The sequence below is a fragment of the Sciurus carolinensis genome (assembly GCF_902686445.1).
Source record: "Sciurus carolinensis chromosome 14 unlocalized genomic scaffold, mSciCar1.2 SUPER_6_x, whole genome shotgun sequence".
NCBI classification, from domain to species: Eukaryota; Metazoa; Chordata; class Mammalia; order Rodentia; family Sciuridae; genus Sciurus; species Sciurus carolinensis.
Window position 1 is genome coordinate 4,219,724 of NW_025920104.1, and position 25,371 is coordinate 4,245,094.

The 25,371-nt window shown below is 31.8% G+C and overlaps 1 pseudogene; it reads left to right on the top strand.

Annotated features, from left to right (window-relative positions):
- Positions 1–24,526, top strand: LOC124973159 (coiled-coil domain-containing protein 138-like; annotated as a pseudogene).
- The last annotated feature ends 845 nt before the right edge of the window (positions 24,527–25,371 follow it).

The following is a 25,371-nucleotide window of genomic DNA, read 5'->3' on the forward strand; positions in this document are numbered from 1 at the left end:
ATGACAATACAGAGATTGAAAGAAGATTCCCATGCTGCTCATGAAATGAAAAGTGTAAAACAAGAAAAAGTACCGGTTTCTAAAACTTCTAAGGTATGATGTGACTGAAAATTTCTTCAGAGGAAAATTTATTTTGTCCTCTAGTTTTTGTTTTTGTTTTGTTTTTTTTCATTTATCAAACATTCTTTTTGGTATTCTTTTACAGACAGATATCTCTAGAATATTGCAAATACATTTTTATTTGCAAAAACAAAATATTTTAGTAGTGTTTCAGGTACAGTAACACAAATCATAAGATCTTATGGTTAATAATGACTTTATAATTTTCATATCATGTTAATAAAATTTATAATACAAAGACAAAGAGAGCAACTTTTGTCGAAAGAAGAAAATATGAATTCGCATAGTGGAATTTCTTTACCTTTGGAAACCTTCAGATTTGTTAGAATCTTTTAGATATATGATGATTTATACTGTGGAGTTAAAGCCAATTTTTCTTTTCTGCTGATCAAACTTGAATCAAGAACTTTCATGAAAATTCCTTATTTTATTGATAAAGTTCAGTTCTTTCACCTTCACTTTTATGAGTTTCTTGCTTATCTTATCCAGCATTAATGTTTTCAATATTAGTTGGCCATATTTGATTTGGAATCTTTTTTGGCTTGTTTGGAGAAGCTCTGTCCTTAAAAAAATATCTAAAATATGCTAAAAGCACATTAGGTAAATTCTTCTATAACTTTGATGAGATTATAAATTGACATAATTGTTTGATTTAATATTTGATGTATAGATGCCACCTAATAAGCAAGTATATGAACTTCAAATGATTTTCATCGACTAGATTTTATACCATCAACTTAGCAAAGTAAAACATAAAGAATCTGGTATGGATGGTGAAGAGCTATTACTCAAATCTTCTTAGCAAAATGATATTCAAGAAAAGTATGTAAAGATTTGTTTTTTTAAATTTGAAATATATGATTCAGTAGTTATAAAATTTAAATAAGGGAAAGGCTTGGATATCTTATAAGTGAAAAATATTGAAAGGATTTTTGATAGAAAAATAATCACACTAATAGTCACTACAAAAGTTTTATTTCAGACCCTATCAAAACTAATTCACACATGTTTTTCTTAATGTGATAGGAATTTATCTTTGCAAAAGTAGAGATAAGACATTAGTGGTGAAATAATTGTATATTAGAATTATAATTATTCAGTGGTGAAAAACTGAAAGCATTCCCCCTAAAAACTGAAACAAGGCAGGGATGCCCTCTTTCAACACTTCTTTTCAATATTGTCCTTGAAATTCTAGCCAGAGCAATTAAACAGACCAAAGAAATTAAAGGGATATGAATAGGAAAAGAAGAACTCAAACTATCCCTATTTGCTGATGATATGATTATATACTTAGAGGAACCAGGAAATTCCACCAGAAAACTTTCAGATCTTATAAGTGAATTCAGTAAAGTAGCAGGATATAAGATCAATGCACATAAATCTAAGGCATTTTTATACATAAGTGATGAATCTTCAGAAAGAGAAATTAGGAAAACTACCCCATTCACAATAGCATCAAAAAAAATAAAATACTTGGGAATCAATCTCACAAAAGAGGTGAAAGACCTCTACAATGAGAACTACAGAACACTAAAGAAAGAAATTAAACAAAACCTTAGAAGATGGAAAGATCTCCCATGTTCTTGGATAGGCAGAATTAATATTGTCAAAATGGTCATACTACCAAAAGTGCTATACAGATTCAATGCAATTCCAATTAAAATCCCAATGATGTACCTTACAGAAATAGAGCAAGCAATCATGAAATTCATCTGGAAGAATAATAAACTCAGAATACCTAAAGCAATTCTTGGCAGAAAGAGTGAAGCAGGGGGTATCACAATACCAGATCTTCAACTCTACTACAAAGCAAAAGTAACAAAAATGGCATGGTATTGGTACCAAAATAGAAAGGTGGATCAATGGTACAGAATAGAGGACATGAATACAAACCCAAATAAATACAGTTTTCTCATACTAGACAAAGGGACCAAAAATATGCAATGGAGAAAAGAGCCTCTTCAAAAAATGGTGCTGGTAGAATTGGAAATCCATATGCAACAGAATGAAACTAAACCCATATCTCTAACCATGCATGAGACTAATCTCAAAATGGATTAATGACCTCAGAATCAGATCAGAGACCTTGCATCTTATAGAAGAAAAATTAGGTCCAGTGCTTCAACATGTCGGCTTAGGACCAGACTTCCTCAACAGGACTCCCATAGCACAAGAAATAAAAGCAAGAATTAATAACTGGGATAGATTCAAACTAAAAAGCTTTCTCTCAGCAAAGGAAGGTCTCAGCAATGCAAAGAAAGAGCCTACAGAGTGGTAGAAAATCTTTGCCCATCATACTTCAGATAGAGCACTAATCTCCAGAATCTATAAAGAACTCAAAAAACTCTACACCAAGAATGCGAATAATCCAATCGACAAATGGGCTAAGGAAATGAATAGACACTTCACACAAGAAGATCTACAAGCAATTAACAAACATATGGAAAAATGTTCAACATCTCTAGTAATAAGAGAAATGCAAATCAAAACCACCCTAAGATTCCATCTCACCCCAATTAGAATGGCGATTATCAAGAATACAAGCAACAACAGGTGTTGGCGAGGATGTGGGGAGAAAGGTACACTCATACACTGCTGGTGGGGTTGCAAATTAGTGCAGCCACTCTGGAAAGCAGTGTGGAGACTCCTTAGAAAACTTGGAATAGAACCACCATTTAACCCAGCTATCCCACTCCTTGGCCTATACCCAAAGGATTTAAAATCAGCATATTACAGAGATACAGCCACATCAATGTTCATAGCTGCTCAGTTCACAATAGCCAGATTGTGGAACCAACCTAGATGTCCTTCAATTGATGAATGGATAAAGAAAGTGTGATATATATATATATATATATATATATATATTGGAATATTAATCCCTCATGAAGAATGATAAAATTATGGCATTTGCAGGCAAATGGATGAAATTGGAGAATATCATGCTAAGTGAGATAAACCAATCTCAAAAACCAAAGGACAAATGATATCGCTAATAAGTGGATGATGACACATAATGGGGGGTGGGAGGGGTTAGTGTTAGAGTTAGAGTTAGGGTTAGGGAGGGGGACAAGAATGGAGGAAGGAAGGACTGTATAGAGGGAAAAGAGGGGTGGGAGGGGTTGGGGGGAAGAGAAAAAAATAACAGAATGAATCAAACAACATTACCCTATTTAAATTTATTACACAAATGGTATGCCCTTACGCCATGTACAAACAGAGAAACAACATGTATCCCATTTGTTTACAATAAAAAAATTAAATAAATAAGTAAAATATAATAAATAAATATTCAGTGATGTGGACAATTTCTCTTATCCATAATTTTAGAATTCAGAACCTACTGGAACCTACTTGGTCTTTTGGCACAAAGGGCAAAAAAGTTTTATTTTCAAGAGAATTCTAAAATCAAATAGAAAGAAATTCTTATATTAAAGATATTAAATTGATTATCAGTATTAATATATTCTAATTAGGATAAAAGATATTTAGAGATTGATGGTTAGGTTCCATAAGAAATACATGAAAAAATTGAATACTCAGAAGTATGAGCAATATTGCCTAAATTACACTGTTTTATTCTGCGTCCGCACAAATATGTAATAACATATCCTATCATATATACAACTATAGAGGAAGAATGAACAAAAGGTGAAAAGTGGAAAAAAAAAGTGGTGGACATCAAGGATTCAACCTATCATTATTTCTGGCTTTGATAATGAAAGACCATGAGTAATGGAGTGCTGGTGACTTCTAGAAGCTGGAAATTGCCCTTATCATACAAGTTAGCAAAGATGTGGTGATCTCAGTCCTACCACTTCAAAGCATTGTATTCTGCCAACAACCTTAATAAGCAAGGAACCTGATCATCTCCAACCTCCAGAAGGGAACATAGTTTCTGTAGACATCTTGATCATCATGAACAATAAAGTCTGAGATCCACATCAGACTTCCAGCCAACAGAACTATACCATAATAAATGGGTTGTTTAAATATTAAGTTTTTGGTAAATTTTTATGGCAGTGATGGGGGGAAAATGAACATTTATATAGAATTCTTATCTCCTACATCAGGTATTCCCCTATGCCATTTCTAAACTTACCTTAGAATATCTGCTAATTAGGAAGGCCTGCAGTATTGTAGTTCTGCAGAGAAATTCCATTTCCTAGGAGTAGATGATGTGAAGGCACAGTCCTAAGATATTAAAGCTAACAATTGGCAGTTGTAAAAACTGGAATCTGGATCATATATGCCTGTACATCAGTTTAGTGGCATAAGAATGTATTATTTATTACACATATGCCTTGGTATTTGATTTGTCATCATTAAAAATATTCTTGACTTAATTGGAATTTACAATTTTTGCTGAGCATAGATTCTTATATCTAAAATACTGTTTCACCTTACTAATATGTTAATAAAGGTAAAGCAATCTTAAAGCTTAAGAAAAGTATTAATAGAATAAGAAAAGGGTAAATAGAACAAAATTAATGAATTAGTGAATTGAATACTTATGGCCAACATAAGGAAGTATTCATATCATTCATATTTTATGATTTTAAAATAATGCAACCCTTTTTTTTTTTTTTTTGCAGTGCTGGGGATCAAACCCAGGTGCTTATGCTTGCAAGGCAAGCACACTACCAACTGAACTATATCCCCAGCCTGCAACCCTTTTTTTAAAAACCTTTTTTCTTCGGTATGAGAATAAGAGGATTAAAGTATAAGCCACTTTGGTGAGTCTTATATTTATTATAAGAATACTACTATAACTCAAAAGTAATTTCAAAGAGTAGTCTCTTTAGAAATTAACCTTTGTATCCTTCTGACACATTTCATTATGTAATTTATCATAGTTGTGATCCATTATCTTTTAAGGATGGGTTTAATATTTAAAACACAAAAAGCCACTGGGAATTAAATGTTGTCCATTAGATAGATGATCAGACTGGATATACCTTACAAAATTAATTTTCTTGTGTGATTTAACAAGAGATGAGTGGGATATTTCCAAAGAAATTGAGAATAGAAAAATGTAGTAGTATGAAGTAGAGTCTGCCAATAATAGATGTATTACAGCTAATGGTTATAAAATTGTGGTTGTAGGACTATGCATCAAGGTGTTAATCTAGGAAGATCCAAACCCTCATAATCCCCTGGAAACACCAAATTAACTATATTATGTAAACCATGACATGTTTGCAAGAACTCCAGAGACCAGTTGAAATGCTGTAGCACAGAGTTCAGTGTGCAGCTGAAAAGGAAATTCATCAAAAGGAATAGGAAAAATTGTGGGATTTTGCATGTCCACATCCCCCTCCTACAGTACAATGCAACGAGGAAGAAACCCATATCCCAGTTCCTCCTTTGGAATGGAAGCAAAAAAATGGACTGCATGGTCAATGTTTTGATTTGTCTCTGAACTGTTCACAGTACTGGTTTTTGTCTTGTCTGGCCTATTGGTTTTTTTTTTTTTTTTTCTTGCTGAAGAAATTGATGGCATAGTTTGGAAGCTGCACAAAACAGGCAAATGCTATACCATGTTATAGCTTAAGAGATCTGTACTTTTTTACAAAGAAGTTAGAATGATTATGGGTTTCTGAGAAGAAACAAGAAAGGCTGTTTGAGGAATTCAATACAATATAAAGTATACAGGCCTACAGAAGACATATCTCCAAGAAAAATTCTGAGAGGTCTTACAGTCTCTAGCCAGGCTGATTGGTGAAAGTCTTCCCTGCATGAAGCTAGTTGTACAGGCTTGGAAAGGTGGTTGTTTTCCAAAGGTGCAAATAAGGAGTGGGTCATTGGGGGTGGTGAGAATCATCAGGCATCCAAAGAAACAAGGACATTAATTCAATCAAATAAACAAAAAGCACATTCCAGATACTGAACTTAAGGAAATGCAGATCTCTGAATTTTCTGACAATTTTAAAACTGTCTTAAAGATGCTCAGTGGATTAAAAGAGAACATAGACAAAACAAAATTGGGAAAATGATGTATGAACAAAATGAGTATTGGCAAAAGGATGGAGACTATAAGAAAGGATATATTTCACTCAGCTTTTTTACCACTGTGATCAAAAGAACTGATGAGCAATTTTAGAGGAGGAAAATTTTATTTGGCAAAAATTTTAGAGGTCTCAATTCATGGATAGTTGACTTCATTGTTCTGGGTCTGAGATAAAGCAGAACATCATGGTGGAAGAGTGTGAAGGAGACAAACTGCTCAGTACATAACAATCAGGAAGCAGAGAAAGTTCCATTCACCAAGGGGAAAAATATACCCCAAAGAACACACTGAGCAACCTACCTTCTTCTCCAACCACATTCTAAGTGCCTACAATCACCACCCAGTTAATCCATCCATGTGGATTAATGTATTGATTAGCTTAATGCTTTTAAAACCCAATTATTTCACTGTCAAACTTACTTGTATTGACTTACCCATGAATTTTTTGGGGGGATACTACATATCTGAACATAACAGGAATACAATGTCTGATCTGAAAAATTCACTATTAGACTTGATACAACAAAAAAAGCATAAGCAAACTTGAAGACAATTAAGAACAGTAAAAGAAAAAAACTGAAGAAACAGAACTTAAAGGGCTCATGGGATACCATCACGTGAACAAATGCACACATTATTGGAGTCACAAAAAAGAAGAGAGAGGGAGAAGGGGCAGAAAGCTTAGTTGTAGAACTAATGACTGAGGTGGGCTTTTTCTGAGGAAAGAAATATGCATCCAAATGCAAGAAAATAAAGACACTCCAGCTAAGAAACCCAGAGACCTACATCAAGACAAAACAACCAAATTTTCAAGTCAAAGACAAAAGGATCTTAAAAGTCAAAGACAAATTTGAAAGAGAAAAGCAAATTGTCACACACAAAGAAATCTTTGTAAGGATTTTATCAGATTTTCAGCAAAGACCTTGCAAGACAGAAGACACTAGAATAGCACATTCCAAGTGTTAATGTCAAAAAAAAAAAAAAACTGTCAAATAAAGTGTACTTTATTCAATGAAGTTGTTATTCAGAAATAAAGCAGAAATTAAGTCTTTCTTGGATAAAACAAAAGCATTAGAACTGTCCTACAAGAAATTCTAAAGGGAATTCTTCAAGTTGAAATATAAGTACATTAGAAATCAAATATAAATCCATCTGAAAACAAAATTCTCTGGTAAAGGTAAATATATGGAAAAATATAGTAAATAGCTGTATTGTAATTTTGCTGCAAAGCATATACTCTGAAAGCCATAGGGGACTATTAAAAGAAATTAAACCTTATCAGTAAGTTCTGAATTTATATTTTTTATCCCATGTACGAAGTTTTTTTTTCCTTCAAATAATTGTTTTTTGTTTGCATTGGGGGGTGTAAAGGAAAGCAGAATGTTTTATGAGTTTTACTTTAGTTTCTTTAGAACAAATTAAAAGTTCTAAACTCTGGTTAAAATAAAATAAAATAAAAAGCTCTAAATAATGAACAGATATGATCAGGGAGAAAATATTCTTAAGATGCCAGTACTCCTCAATTTAATCTACAGCATGATTATATTCTTTATCAAAATCCCAGCTAGCTTCTTCACAGAAATTGAAGGGCAGTCCTGAAATTCATATTGAATTGTTGTTTTCCCAGAATATCAACATGATGTTTAGAAAAGTAGTATAATTTCTTCCTATTTTTAAAATTAACTACAGCACTGTAGTAGTGAATAGAGTGGTACTGGCTTGAGGTTAGACAAACTGATCAGTGGATTATCAAAGTCAATAATGATCCTTCATGTTTACAGGGAATTTATTTTTGCCATAGTACTAAAAGAGTTCAGTGAGAAAATGATAGATTTTCTAATAATGATGTGAGACAGCTGGGTAACTGCATACAAAGAATGATGTTACACTCCTGCCTTAATCCACATATTAGAAACCTACTAAAATGCATCAAAAGTCTCAATTTGTAAAGAGGTTAAAGTATAAAACTTGGAAGAAAACATGTAAGTAAATCTTTGTGACCTTGGATTTGGCAGTGTTTTCTTAAGTATAGCAAAAAGCATAAGCAACTAAAGAAAAAAATTAACAGAATAATGGGATCTTTGAAAATAAGAATCTTCTGTGCTTCAAAAGATATCAAGAGCTTGTGTTGTAGCTCAGTGAAGAGTGCCTAGCTTGTGCGAGGCACTGGGTTCCATCCTGAGCATCACATACAGGTAAATGAAGGTCCATCAAGAACCAAAAAAATTAAAAGGAAAAAGATATCAAGAAAATTAAAGACAACCCACTGAATATAAAAAATATTTTCAAATTACATATTGAATAAGGAACTTCCATTCTGAGTATTTAAAAAAACTAATAAAAATGCTAAATATGCCCCCTGAATTTGTATAGACATTTACATAAAAGAGATGTGTAAGAGAAACAACATATATCCCATTTGTTTACAATAAAAAAAAAGAGATGTGTAAATGGTCAGTAAGCACATGAAATACTTCTCACCATTATTAGTCATCAGGGAAATGTAAATGGAAACTATGATATACCACTTCACACTCACCAGGATGGCTTATATTAAAAAAAAACCACATGATTATAGATTTGAAGAAATTGAAACACTTACACAGTGCCCATTTGATTATAAAATGGTATAACTACATAGAGAGATAATTTGGTTGCTCATTCAAAAAAGGATTGTCAGGTTACCTTATAACTCAACAATTCTACTAGGTGTGTGGTAAAGAAAAATGAAGGGATTTGTAGACATAAAAATTTGTATATGATTGTTCATAGTAACATGACTTATAATAGGCAACAAGTTGAACTAGCCCAAATATCAACCAAATAATAATCAATAGATGTTTTATATTTATTATAGTGGATTACTGTGTTTATAATAATATTACTATTATTGAAAAGGAAAGAAGTTTTATGCATGTTAAAACATAAATTTTAGCATTATGAACTCACCATTTGACCCAGCTATCCCACTCCTAAATTTATACCCAAAGTACTTAAAACTAGCATGCTACAGTAACACAGCCACATCAGCATTTATAATTGATCAATTCACAATAACTAGATGGTGGAACCAAACTAGATGCCCTTCAATAGATGAATGGATAAAGAAACTGTGGTATATGTACACAATGGAATATTATTCAGTCAAAAAGAAGAATAAAATTTGGAGGTAAATGAATGGAGTTGGAGAATATCATGCTAAGTGAAATAAGCCAATCCCAAAAAACGAAGGCCAAATGTTTTCTTTGATAAGTGGATGATGATATGTAATGGGGGAGGAGGTGGTGGGTACTGGTAAGAAAAGAATGGAGGAACTTGGATTGTGTAGAGGGAAATGGGGGGTGTGAGGCAGGAAAGATAGTGAACTGAGACAGACATCATTACCCTATGTACTTGTATGATTACATGAATTGTGTCAATATACATCATGTACATAGAAGTGAAATGTTGTACCCCATTTGTGTACAACAAATCAAAATGCAGTCTGTAAAAATTAAAAACATCAAGAATTTTGAAAACATTATAATAAGTGAAAGAATTCATTCACAAAAAAAACATATGGTATGATTTAATTTGTATGAAAAATTGAGTAAAAACTATAGACAGAAAGTATTTAGTGGTTGACTGTGAGACTTGGGCTAAAGTGTTGGGATGATGCTAATGGTAAGATTATTTTGGAGTTGGAAAATACTCTAAAACTTGTGGTGATGGGTTGCACAATTTTATTAATATTCTAAAAATCACTGGATTATTCAGTTTAAAAGTTTGATTGTGGGTGAATCAGATACTGAACCCAAATCCATTTACTCACCTCTGGTAAAGATGCCTAGTGCATCATGAACAAGTTATTGGAGTGAGGAAAAATATTTACTTATTAAGTCAGCAAAACTGAGAAGATGGTAGACTACTACCCCAAAAGATCATCTTGACACAAGTTTTAGACTACATTTATCTTTAGAGAAGGGGAAAAGAAGGCATGGTCTGGTTAGGAATGGATCTATGACTGGGAACTTCTAGGCAACAGTTTAATGGTCAGGAGTTGGATATTGCAAAATCTGATAGTTGGCAATCTGTTCATCATGATGCCCCTGTAAAACTTAAAATATCTTAGTTACCCTTTTCTTGTTGCCTTTAGTGTTGAAATGGGAGGAGAGACATTAGAGAAATTTTGGGCAAATCAACCTTTTCTGCCAGTCCTGACCAAATATTCCTTAAGCTACTAATGTGTATATATGTAGAGTTGAACAGAAAAAATCTGACCCAAAAATTAAGGTAGCAAAGGAGACATATAAAATGCAAAGGCAAAGATGCCAGACTTTTCACCCTGTTTAGTCATCCTTTGGATAGCTGCATAGGCCTAAGTGAACACTTAGTGCTTTTCTTTCTTTTTTTTTTTAGTCATAAATGTACACAACATTTTTGTTTATTTCTATGTGTTGCTGAGTCTAGAACACAGTGCCTAACATGTGTTAGTCAAGTGCCCTAACACTGAGCCACAACCCTAGCCCAATAGTTAGTTCTTTTGACAAAGGCAGCCTTCAAGTCCTTGAAAGGTAATATAGGCAACAGTTATCAGCATAAACCCACATGTCATAGGCACCATCTACAGCACAGCTAGTGAAAGACTAATAATATATTGATCACTTGTGTGTTTTGACCCTCAAAATTGGTGATTTTTAAAGTCAACTGGAAGTAAGTGAAGCTGGAGAGTTTATTTAGGTTTTCCCTCAGTTACAAATTATGTCTCAAAAAAGCTATTTCTATAAAACCTACTACTACAACCAAAATAATATAACCAGGGCTACACGGTGCTCTTGTTCTTTGTGTCTCCTAAGTCTATATTTTGGACAATTTACCATCTCCTTTCTCCCCCTTCTCATGTTTTTTGTTATTATGTTGAAGAGTCTGAATTTGTTGAATATCTTATAGTCTTATTTATTCTGAATGCTTTCTTATAGAGTTATGTAACCTGTTTTCTGGAAGGAATGCTTTATAGTCAGTCACATATTAAAATGAGGTGGGAGAGTTTGACACATAAAATTTTACTGAGATTGTGATCTTAAAAGAGTATATGGTTATCAAATTGCATTTATGCATGAAAGTCTCCATAAAATTACTATTTGGACATTTTTCAAATTATGAAATATCTGTAATTTTTTCATTCTTTGTTTGAGGTTTTATTGTTTGAATTATAGGAAATGATACCTTAACACTAGTAGGAAACCAGTGAAGAGCATTGAGGGAAAAAATAGTATCAGGTTTATTCTTCCAAATGATTGTACTGACTTTTACATGGAGGTAGGATTGGAGTCAATCACATTCTGTGGTGGGAGAATAATTAAGAAACTCTTAAGGTAAAATGTAGTAGCAATTTGAATTGGGAGGGTGGGTATAGAATAAGAACTGGACTATTTTGAAAGGAGATAAAATTGATGGGACTTGTTAATGGATTCCATGTAAAAATTGAAGTGTCAAGGTTGACTTTCAGGTTTATGAATTTTGCAACTGTATGAATGTTGATAGCAGTAACTCAGAGTAGTTATTATTAGGGGGGAAATCTAAGTATGTAGACAAGTTTCTTTTGGATATGTTGATTTTGAGATGACTTTGAAACAGCAAAATGGATTGTGTCTAGAAGCTATTGACATGAGAGACCCAGAACTCTTGGATAGGTTTGATATATATATAAATATATATAAACATTAGTCATCAATTTATAGTAGCTAATATTGAATCTTGAGTAACTCCAATATTTAACAGTAAGACAAATGAGAATAAATAAGCAACAGAGACTGGTAAGTAGTAGCCAGAGAAGTAGAAGGGAAACCAGGAGAAATTTATATCACAGAATCTGAAGAGGGAGAATAATTCAAAATGAGGAAGTACCACATCTTGCATCAAGAGATCAAATATGCACTGAAACTAATGTTTATTTTCATAACTTATTAGTCAAGTCTGTGGTTGTATATATGATTTTGTATCCTGGATTTGCTTTATTTAATTTATCAGTAATGTGTTTCTATTTGCTTATTGTATTTTTTTAATACTGGGAATTGAACTCAGGGATACTTGACCACTGAACCACATCCTCAGTCCTATTTTGTGTTTTGTTTAGAGACAGGGTCTTACTGAGTTGCCTAGTGCCTCACTTTTTTTGAGGCTGACATTGAAATTAGGATCCTTCTGCCTCATCTCCCAAGCTGCTGGGATTACAGGCACACACAATTTATATTCCTTTATGATATTCTCAGTCAGATGCAGCTACATGAGAAAGCAGAGAGGCTCAGAGGAAAAAAAAAACAGAGTTTATATATTCACAGGTCTTAGAGATAGAAAACACTGCAGGTTATGCAGAGTCACATGAGAGACACCAGAGTGATCAAGAGGCAGAAGACAGAAACAAGGGAAAATAAATAGAAAGGAAAGACTAGGCAGAGTGAATAGGAGTGGCCCGCTAGAATAATTTCTCTAAGGCATGGATCACACAGAGCAGGTTTGACTCTGTATTGGTTAGATCAAAGGCATCTTCAAGTATGCTTTTTGTTGTCTCTAAGAATTGGCTAGCTCAGAGATGGGCAGTCTTTCCCCAGCTAGAAGGCTTTTTTAAAGATATTGAAACATCTTAATACATATACAGAAAATAAATGTATACAATACATTCATAATCTTTAGTCCATTGGATGTAAAGTTAACATAATTTCCCTGTTAACCATTAAGTTATATTCAGGATTATGTTGTTATAAATAAATATTTTTCTACATGTGGTTTTGCAGGGGTATATTTTAGGTGATTTCTTAGATTGCTTAAATTCCAGAAGTAGTGTTATTTTATCAGAGCATTAGGTTATATCTTTATGGCCTTTAAAGTCATTTAGCAAAATGACCTACTTTTGAAGCAAAGGTCATTAGCATCTTTTTAAATTTTTTAATTATTTTTACAAATTCACATTAATTATGATAACATAGATGTGTAAAGAGGAAAGTAAATACTCTTCAAGTTATTAAAATCCATCTGTTAATATTTTTAGAAAATAACCTTTCACATATCTTTATCAATATAAATTTAAATAGACATTTTATATAAAATGGATTCTTTATTATGCTTGCTACGGAATATTCTATGATAATAAGAATAAATCTAGGTTATCATTTTTAAAGGATATATGTTTATTTTATTATTTAAAATTTAAAGAGTATGTATATTAAGGTTAAACATTTTAAATCCCTTGATGTGCTATTGCTGGATGAGAACAAATATGCATACTTAAGTTTTTTGAGGGGATAATACCTGGGGATTGAATCCAGGAGAACAATAGTACTCAGCTATATCCCCAGACATTTCTGCTTTTTATTCTCCCAACAGGCTCTCACTGCCTTGCTTATAGCCCCACTGAAATGCTGAGGCTTCCCTATACTAACAATCCTCTTGCTTCAGACCCCAGATCACTGGGATTCAGACACTTGCCATTGTACCCAGTACATACTAAAAATTTCAAGTGCACATTGCCAAATTCTGTAGCATATGCAGATTTTGAGAGATTTTTATTAAAAAATATTTTCTCTTTAGTTAATTTTTGGAAAATTTTAGTAGGTAATTCCAGACATCTAAAACTACTGCGTCTTTCTATTTTTTAACATTTTATGTTTAGCTTTTACCTATGATAACAGAGCAACTACAGTGGATACCATTTGTGAATGCCAAACATCATGAGTCTTTTGTAAAATTTATATATTGATCTCTACAGCAGGTAGATGGTGGAACACAGGTAAATTTCTATAGGAATTTATTTTCAGTTAATACTTCCATCAGTTTTAGTTCCCTTGATTTTGTTTATATATATATATATATCTATCTAAACAAATATATATATATATATATATATATATATATATATCTAAACAATATATATATTGTTTATATACATATATATATTCTGTATTTATAAAATGCCTTGCAGAGATTTTGATAAGAATAGCATTAAACTTGTATATCAAATTGAGAATTGACTTTTTATTGTGTTGCATCTTCCAATTTATGAACACAAATTGTCTCTTATTTAAAACTTTAATTTCTCTCATTGGTGCTGTAGTTTTCTGCACAGAATTCCTCTTTAAGAGTTTTCAGCTGAGTTTTTAATTTTTAAGTGATTTTAATTAGCATTCTTTTAAATGTTGATGTCCATATGTTTGTCAATAGCATATAAAAATATAATTGATTTTTTTTGTTGTTTATTTTGTGTCCTGTGACTTAGACCTTAAGAGTTTTAGAAATTTCTTAACAGACTTCTTGGGGTTATCTACCTAGATAGTCATGGTATCTCACATATAAAGACAGTATATCTTGTTTTTGTTCTCCTTTTTGATATGTGTACCTTTAGCTCCTTTTCATGGTTTATTGCATTAGCTAGAATTTCTAGCACTATACTGATTGTACATGGTGCTGAGAGCAAATATCTTTGCCTTGTTCTCCACCTTAGGGGACACCATTTAGTCTATTGTCATTAAGGAAACATTAACATAGTATTTTTATAGATGACTTTTTTCAATTTGAGTTAATTCCCCTCAATTCCTATTTTCAGAGGTTTTATTATGAATGGGTTTATTATTGAATTTTTTCAAATAATTTTTTGTATTGATTGGTAAGTTCATATAATGTTTTTCATCTTTAACTGCTTAATATGGTAGATTACATGGATTTTTAAGCATTGAATCAGCTGTGCATTCCTGACATAAAGTCCATTTGGTTGTGATGTTTAATTCTTGCTTATTGATGAATTCTATGTTTGTATTTTGTTAAGGATTCTTCATTTACATTCATGAGAAATATTGGTCTGTGATTTTCTTTGTTTTGAGCTTTGGTTTTGTATCAGGGTAATGTTAGGTTTATAAAAATGGTAATTATCTTATCTGAAAGCAATTTTGTAGAGTGTTAATTCTTTAAATATTGGATAGACTTCTGTAAGTGAACACTTTGAACCTAGAGATTTCTTTTTTGGAAGGAGTTAAATTTTCAATTTATTTTTCTTAATAGTTATAGGACTATTCTAATTATATAGTTACAATTATGTAATTCACTTTAGTGACTTGTAGTTTGTGCTTTTTGAAGAACTGAACCATTTTGTATACACAAATTTATTGGTGTAGAGTTTATCACAATACTATCTTTTTGAAATCTTCAGTGTCAATAGTGATAGCCCTACTTTATTCCAGATATGGAAATTTGGGTTTTCATTTTTTTCCCTAGAAGTTTGTCTTTTTCTTTGTTTTATCAGAGGATTATCTATGCATTTTTTTGATTTTTCTGTCATTTTTGTTCTCAATTTTGTTGATTTCTTCTTGCTATTATTTTCCTGCTTCTCCTTGCTTTGAGTTTATTATGCTCTCCCTTTTCTAGGTTACTGAAGTTAAAACTTATTCATTCAAGACTTTTCCTCTTTTAATATGCACATTTATTAATTTATGATATTTTCCCATCCATTCTGCTTTAATCATGTCCTACAGATTTTGATATGTTTTATTTTCATATCATGACCCTTGAATTGTTTAGTTTGCTATGGGTCTTTCTGTTTCTTCAGGTTTGGTTGTTTTGTTGATAATTATAAGTTGTTTTATATCCTCATTGATATTTTATCTAGTTCTATCAATTTTTAAGAGGTGGTTTTGAATATCTCAAAATGTATAAATGCATTCTACTGTCATGTGCAACTAATTAGAACAAGTAAAATTTTAAAAAATTGAAAGAAGTATCTAGCTTTAGTAGTAAATTAGTGTTTCTTCTGTTATTTCCATTCATTTTTAACTCACATAGTATATCTCTTTTGCTCAGTCCATAAACATTTAGGATTGTTTTGTCTTTTTGATAGATTGACCCTTTTATTGTTATATAAAGTCTTTTTTGGTCATTTTCTTTGCTCATGAAATCACTTTAACTGATATTAATATAGTCATTTCTGCATTCCTTTGATTCATATTCACATGGCATATTTTTTTTCATTGTTTTTTACTTTTGACCTGCATGTACTCTTATATTTGAAATGAGTTTTTGTAGGCAGCATAGATATGGTTATATTTGTAAATCAGTTTTGTCAATCTTTGTATTTTTTTTTTTTTTTGGTATTTAATTTGTACATGGTAGGGCTTAAACTGTCACCTTATTTCTTTTTTATTTTTTGGTTTCTTTTTACTTCTGTCTTGTGGGTCACGTGAACATTTTTTAGAATTCCATTTTCATTTATCTATTTATCTATAATCTTTTGGATATCTCTCTCTCTCTTTTTGTTGTGCTGGGGATTGAACACAGGGCCTGTGCATGTGAGGCAAGCACTATATCAATTGAACTATGTCCCCAGCCCCCAAGGGGTATATCTCTTGTTTAGCTTTTTTAGTAGTTCTTGGTATTATATTATATATAAATCAATTATTAGTCTAACTGGTACCATCATTTTACCAGTTTTGAGTAAATAGAATGATATGACATTGCTTAACCTCCCTCATTTATAATATAATCGTGCTAAACATTTCTTCTGTAACTGGACACAGTGGTCTATGCCTATAATCCCAGAATGGACTTGAGAGATTGAGAAAGAAGGATCTTAAGTTCAAACACAACCTCAGCAACTTAGTGAGGCTCTAAGCAACTTAGTAAAATCCTGTCTCTAACAAAATATAAAAGAAAGACCTGGAAATGTGGCTAGGTGTTTAAGTACCCTGACCTGATAAAAAAAATTTAAAAAAGAACTGCATGAGATAATGTTATTGATTTTGCTTCACCCATCAAACAGCTTATAAACTCAAGAAGAAAATAAAAGTCTACTGTATATTTTTGTTTTTTTTTTGTGTTCTCCTTCCTGATGTTCTTTTAGCCTTTCCTTTCTGTTTAAAATGACTTTATTTTTTTAGAGTAGATATGCTGATGACAGATCTTTCTGTTTTCTTCATTTTGACATCTTGATTTTTCTTTCATTTCTGAAGAATATTTGCACTGGGAATTGGATTTCAGGTGAGAGGCTTTTTTTTTTTCCCTACAACCATTGGCTTTTTAGAAATGTGCCAGTTCCTTCTCACTTCCATGGTTTCTGATAAGAAATCTATTGTCATTTGAATTACTTTCCTCGTAATATGTAATATTACATGTAATATAGAGTATCATTTCTCTTTCTCCTTTTTTTTTTTTTTGCTAGTTTTCATAAGTTTGACAATGATAGGTCTTAGAGTTGATCTCTTTGGATTTACCCTGTTTGGGATTTGTTAACCTTCTTTAATCTCTTCGTGTATTGTTTACCATGTCTGGTAAGTTTTTAGTCATTGTTTCTTAAGTATTATTTTAGCTACCTGATTTTGATTTCCTTTGAGGACTCTGATATGACTATTAAATTTCTTGTTATACTCTAAATTCCTCAAAATCCTATTGGTTTGTTTTTCAGTTTAATTTGGTTGTTCAGATTAACTGTTCTCTGTTTCTTTCCATTCTAGTTAATTAATTCTTTCTCTATCCCCTCCATTCTGTTACCCAGGCTATTCACTAAATTTTTATTGTGTTTATTTTATTTCCAGTTCTAACATTTCCACTTTTTTTTTTTTTGGTCAGGGGCAGACTCTGAGGGCCCCAGAGCCGCACCCTGGCCTGATCTCTAAGATGGTGCCTGGCAGCTTGCCAGACATAGCTGCACTCATAAACAAGTTTTAGGAAGTAACTCTGGTTGGCTGTTGTACATGAGGCAATCCTGGTATCTGCCTGGAGACTGTTCCTTGATAGGCTGACTTTCCTGGTAGTCTACTCACTGATAGGCTGATGTTCTCAATATAAGTCTGAGACTTGCGGAATAAACGGCTTTTGGTTCCTGTGATCAAGAAGAGCATACGTGTTGTGATTGTCCCCGCGGGTGGAGGGCGATCATATTATTTTCCATATTTCTTTGGTAAGACTTTTCAGTTCTTCAATGAGATTTTCTAAAAGTGTTTATAAATGTTCATTTTATCAGAGCTGTGTTAAATTCTTTGTTGGATAATTGTAATATTTTGTCATATATTGGAATTGGCAGGTATTGATTTTCCTTTTTCATTTGGTTTTGAGACTTCCCTTATTTTTGGTGTGGTGAGCATACATATTTGATCAATATTGGTTGCAGATATTGGTGAAGCCTCAGCAATAATTTAAAAAGATAAAAATTTTGTCATTTTTTACTTTTTTTCAATTAAAGAGAAATAGTGTTCACACTCTTATTTGAAAAGTAAAGAACAATTTATTTTCCTATTATTAAAGTAGTATAAAGCATCAGAAATTTTTTCAACAAAAATATGTGGAATTCTTAATCTTGTCATTTTAACATTTTAACTATACTAATCTTGAAATATTTAATTTTAAATTGAGATTTTAAATCTCATGCATTACTTTTTACTAGTGATATTATACTCTCATTAGAAATGTATTTGAATTAGATTACAATGCTTGTGCCACCCAGTCATTTGGCATTTGATACTCACAAAATCTCAGTATATCTGTTTGTAATTTAAAATTTGAAGCTTGTTATATGCATTACAGGATCAATATTGAATCAGGAATTGTTCACAAATTCACATTCAGAGGCAGGTAACTATTAAAAACTCAGTGACGTGGGATTGAAGAATTATAATAATAACAGAGGAAATTTTAAGTTGTTTCTAAGTCTGGCTTAGCAAAGAATACTCTCTGCAGTAGTATGAAATGGCTTTTTTTCATTTGATTCCTGGTGAATATATGGAATACCACTAGATTCTTTTATTTACAGGTAATTTTTTCTATGCCATTATTCCCATTTTGCCTTTTCTTGTTTCAGTTTGTTCTCCATGTGAATTTTCTATGATTCTAACCTAGTGTTTTATTCTTTTGAAATTGTTCAGTGTTCAGAGTCACTGAGGACATTTATTGTCAGATTAAACTGAAAACAGTGAGATTATAGATTGTCATTTCCTAACCAAATACAGTAAGATACACCTGAAAAACTGGTAGTCAGTGATGGTGGAGCAATGGTAAACAGAGAACAGGCAGTCCACCTCTCTTCCTTTGATGATACTCTGTTCCAAAATATAGTTTGATCTTTAGTTTTTACATATTTTAGAAAAATACACATACTTAAATTTATTTTCAGTTGATTGTAAACTTCCAGTCTTGCATACTTTCTAGTTTCACTTCTTAATTAAAAAGAAAATTATTTAGTTTATTTATTTGATTGCGGTATTTAAAATAAATGTTTTCTGAGCATGAGCAAATACACTAAGATTATACATATGCTCAACAACATTGAACTATGACATCAACATTGAGAAGACTGAGTGAAGATATATTTAAAGGAATGGTAATTAAAGGAATTCAGGATAATTCTTCAGAACATTCTGTGGAAAAATATACCAAAGACAACTGCTTTCTTTATGAACTCCAATTTGCCATTGATATTTTTGTCAATCTTAATTGTTCTCAAAACAGTCACTCAAGGTAAGCTTTCAAGTATGCTTATGGAATAATTTTTAGTAACTAGGAGAGATAACCATATAATAAAGCAATTATTCTATTATCAATTATGTTTTAAATTTTCAGCATGGGATTTTGACTTATTTCATAATGGTGGCACATTATTTAAAATCAACTTTTATTTGCTGAATTTGAGAGAATGAAGTCTTTTGTATTGTTGCTTCTTCCCAGAAGCCTGTGTTGATTCTCTTAGATCATGTTCTAATAGCATCCTTCACTTACAATTGTTGGTTTATTTGTCACATAAATTGGAATTGCTAGTTAGTATTTTATTTTCTGCTAGACAACCAAGTTGGAAAACTATAGCTTATAGAGCATATCAGGTCCACAATCTGTTTTGCTAATAAAATTTTCTCACACAGCCATGTTTGTTTGTTATGTCTTAGCTATGACTCTTTTTGCCTTTGAACAGCAGAGCTGAGTAGTTGGCAAAAGAGACTGTGTAGCCTCTAAAATTTATAAAACTATTACCTGGCCCTATCCCCAAAAAGCTTATCAATCATGTACTAATTAGCTTACTGAGGATAAAAACTTATTTTGTTTATCCATCCACACCTAGCATGGTGCTTGGTATATAAAAATGAATTTACTGATATATATATAGAGATGAATCAATTTAAAACAATGCTACTTGCGCAAGATCTGGGCTCAATCCCCAGCATTGCAAAGGAAAGAAGAAATGAAGGGAGGGAGGGGGCAAAAGAGAGAGAAAGAAGAAAATGCTTCAACCAAAGATGATCATAGTTTTTTCCCTCAGTACTAGGGATTGAACCCAGGTGTGTTCTATCCCAACACTTTTTATTTTCTATTTTAAGACAGTGTCTCACTAAGTTGCCAGCTTGGCCTCAAATTTATGATCCTCCTGTCTCAGCCTCCTCAGTTGCTGGGATTTATAGGTATGCAGCTTGATTATATATAATGTCAACTTAATTGATATACTTTAAATTATTACCTGTAACCAGTTGTCATTCTGAATCATTAAATATAAGAATTTTTGTTAAAGTGAGTCATGCCAGTGTAGTCAAGCAATAAATATATCAGTTTTATATCTATTGTGTTTGCTAAATTATATGACTCAGAATGGTGGTTTCTTTAAATGGGCAATGCCAATAATTTAATTTGGCTACTTTGTCTGAAATATGTTCTGTGTCATTAATCCCAGTGGTAAGTGAACTAATGAAAAAACAAAAAGTCATAACTCTGCCTTCTTAGTATTTTTCCTTGGTTTCAGTTCTCAAAATTATAATAGACTGGTAACTCTTTGAAAGATCATTTATGAGCCAGGCATGGTGGCTCATGCCTGTAATCCCAGCAACTCAGGAGGCTGAGGCAAGAGGATCACAAATTGAGGCAACCTCAGCAACTTAACAAGGCCCTCAGTAACTTAGCAAAACCCTGTCTCAAAATTCAAAAGGCATGGGCATACTCAGTGGTAAAGTGTCCTGAGTACAATCCCTAGTATCAAAAAAAGAAAAAGAAAAGAAAGGTACAATTAGCCCAAAGTAAAGTTTACTGCAGTTCTATTTAATAACTTACATGTTTAGATAACACATAGATGAATAAAGTTTTATCAGAAAATAGCCACCAGTTTAAAAATGTACATATTCATCAGGGATCAATAAGGCTGATATCAGAAATTTAGAGCCACATTAATACAAGAAAAAATTTAACCATTAATAATTTAATTAAGAAAAATTCAAAATCATATATCAATGTATAGCATAGTTTGAAAAATATCATGTTCATTCTTGATAACTCTGTAAAAAGGCAAAAATACAGGAAGGAATATTTATTTAAAATGGGGAAATAACAGAAGGTAATTATGTGCTCCTTGTCACCATTTTTGTTCGTACATTATTGGGCATTCGGATCATCTTTAAAGTGCCAAGAAGTATGACAATTGGTAAAGAGAAGATAAACTATGAATTCAAAATGCTTAAGTATAAAGCCTAAAACAACCAACAAATGAGCCAGTGAGGGGCTAGGATTGTGACTGGGGCTGGGGTTGTGGCTCAGTGGTAGAGCACTTGCCTAGTATATGTGAGGCACTGGGATCAATTCTCAGTACCATGTATAAATAATGAATAAATAAAGGTCCATCAACATCTATTTTTTTAAATAACATTTAAAAAAGAGCCAATAAAAAGAAAGAGGCATAATTAAAATGCAAAAAAAGGAGACAATAAACACCTTAATTAAAAGATTAATAAGGTTGTCTGATGGGATGACCAAGTAACTTCAGAGTGAAGACTATAATTGGAGATGAGGGTCATCTCATAGCGATTATCATCAAGAAAACATCATAATCCTTTATGTACCAATAACATGAAGCAAAAACTTATAGAACTGAAAGAACAAACAATTGTTTTTTTTTTTTTTTATTTTGAGACAAGTTTTAGTAAGTTTCCCTGACTGACTTTGAATTTACAATTCTCCTACTTCAACCTCCTGAGTCACTGGAATCATAGGCATGTCCCTCCACATGCAGCTATATTAAATTCTAACTTAATAGTAGCTATCTATTATCAGTATCAATAGACTTCTTTACTGTTTATATTATTTAAATTTTAAGAGTTGAATTAAGGTATATTAGATCACATTAGCTATCTATGTCTATATAAACAACCAAGCCCTTGTGGGACTTACAAAAACCTTTTATTTACTAGCTCAAAACATTTTGAATTGGTAATTTGGGATGAACTCAACTGACAGTTTTTTCTGGACTGGGCTCCCTGTTCTTGGTTGGCCTTTCTCCCATGTGGCCTATTCACATGTGGCAGAACAGTTGTCAATGCAAGAGCTCTTGAGGCTAGGATCCTGAGCACACAGCATCATTTCCTCTACACCTGGTTAAGAGCATAGAGTTAGCCTAGGCTCATAGCTGGGCAGTGGATCTCATCTGTAGATGTCAATTGAAGCAGAGTTTCTAATTGCTTTTTATAGCTGTCATATAGGCTAAATAAAGGAAATCTTTATCTTACACTGACTAAGATCAACAGATTGATTTTTGGTAAAGAATATAAAGGTAACATTTCAATGACAGGACTTTGTTAAAAGACTTGATAATATAACAAATTTAGAAAAATAAATGTTTTGACATAGTTAAAATTAGTATTTTAAAAATATTCTTTTGGAAGATAAATTGGTCTTGTTTTTAGAAACACCTTCACTACTGGATAAATTAAAATAAGAACATAATTTATCTCTAAGTTCATTCTTGAAAAAAGTAGCCAAGCACTATTTTTTACTCATTAAAACTCTTAAAGAACAATTTATTCAACTTGTAAATTTTAAGAAAAATCCACATAGCATTCAGCCTATTTAAATGTCAGATGATATATTAATAAGTGAAGCAGTTTGTATTAAATGCAGCAGGTGGTGCTGTGATAAAACTTTTGTTCCTTAGAGTTTATAATTAATGTATACTCTGCTTGTGAAATTGTTAAATATACATTTATGTATATATACTCTAAACAAGGCAAATATAAAAAATCTAGCAACTTTGTTCTATTATTCTTTTATTTCCAGTGTTTACTTTTCAGCTACAAAATTAAGCACAGTAATGTTAATATTACTTGAACTGAATAATATCAAAAAGAGAAAGGAGTATACTATAAAGGGATCCAGAGGCACAGATTCTTATTTCTCAAAATATTTTAATTTATATTTTAATTCATATGAGTTACTCTAACTTCTCATCCTTAATAACTAGGGTTTAGTTATTTCCTTAATATTTATGTAAGAAAATTCAACCCAAAACTAAGAAGACAATAAATGTCCTTTGGTGATTCTGTTATACTTTTAGTGTATCTCAAGTCATTAAAGTAGAAATCTCAATAGAAAAAATAACTCAGTGTTATATGAACAGCATGAACATTTTAAAATTCCTTTAAATAGAGTTTTGAAAGGAGAATTACAGAAAACTGTTGTTAAGAGTAGTGACTTGGGTTTATTTGTCATATTGAAGTATAATAATACAAGTATCTAATACTTTATTAGCATTGATTCTAATTAAATTAGTGCTTTTCAATCCTGACTTTAGAAGTTTCCCAGGTACCTGTGGAACATCTTTAAGACAATTTCAGACAATCTAATCTGACAGGTGTGCTGGCCTTGGTAAAATATTGCTCCCATTCTTATTTACAGATATATCAAGAAAAGTAACACACCAGAGCATATCTAAACTTCTGAAGTTGTCTTTCAGTGGTCTAATATCCGATTTTTAGCTAAAGACATAATCCTTATTTAAAATCCATTTGGCAAGTTTATATAAAGTTACATTTTGAAATAACAATTCAGAAGAAGTAAAATAAGTTGTTCAATTTTTGGGAAGCATATTACAGTCCCAAAATCAATATGGAAAACAAACTCTCCTTGTGATAGTTAATATAAATCATGATTTATTTCTTCATACCAGAAAGCAATTGGTCTTATTTGTTGTTTCAGTAATAAATGTGAAAAATCGCAAGGAAATTTACCTTATCAAGATGTACTACCTTTCTTTCCCTTTCCCATTGAGTTCTAACAAATTAAGGGGAAAATAATCTAAATTTAGCCTGTGATCTCTTGTCATTTAGATTTTGATTTTTTTAAGGTGGGTGATGCTCTCTTTTATCTTTCTGATTACCAACTTGACTACTGATATGCAGATGATTTTTGCATTGTTTTTCAGTTGATTACCTGACTCAGGCATTTGATTCTTTCTGTTTGGATTTGAAGACAGATGAAGGGAAAACATTGTTTTTGCAGTATCAAGCAGTTCCAGTAATATTAGGTCATTTGAGAATATCCAGTAAAGGACTCCTCTTCAATGTAATTGATAGTTTGCTTCAGATGACAGTAGAATCTAGTAAGTCTTTAAGTTTTATAAATATGAAAAGAATCAAGTGAAATGTTTTCCTATCCTCCTCTAGTCTGTAACTTCATATATCAAAGTGAAGTTACTTTACATATTAAATGCTATTTATTTTATAATTTAATGTGTATTATAATTTATATAAATTTAATTATAATTTATAATTAAATTCTTAAAAGTATTTTTGACAGTTGTATAATTGAATTAGCAATATCATTAAGAGTTAAAACCCTGGCTGGCATTGTCTCATTAGTAGAGCACTTGCCTAGCATGTTTGAGGAGAAACTGGATTTGGTTCTCAGCACCATATAAAATTAAATAAAATAAAGATATTGTATCCCTAAAGCTAAAAAATTTAAAAATAAATAAATGTTCATCAACAACTAAAAAAATCTTTAAAAAAACAAAAAATCCTAACCCTTTGTACAGATGTTCATTAATATCACAGTTTCCAGTAGTCATTGTTTTATGGGTACACTGCAAATGTTACTATTTGAGCCTCTTTATTCTATTTTGTCCTATTGTCCTAACAGATCCAATCATATAATCCTTGTTTTCTCAAGGGGGTGAGATCATCAAATATATCTTTAGCTAACATGAGAATAATGACAGAAATATGTACCTGTGTTTGCCTGTTCTTACTGTTTCTTGGAAGAATTGAGAGCAGGGCAGCAATGCTAAGGTGGTGTATGTGGCTAATTTGTTTCACTTGCATTTTGATATTTTTATGATCTGTGGTTTTTCTTTGTAGCTTTTATATTTAAACATATTACATAGAAATTCTGAACATAATTACTTAATTGGGTATTCTCTGAATCTCATGTAACCTCTTGACATGTGACAAATAGCCATTTTGCTTAAATAATTCTTTTTCATTTGT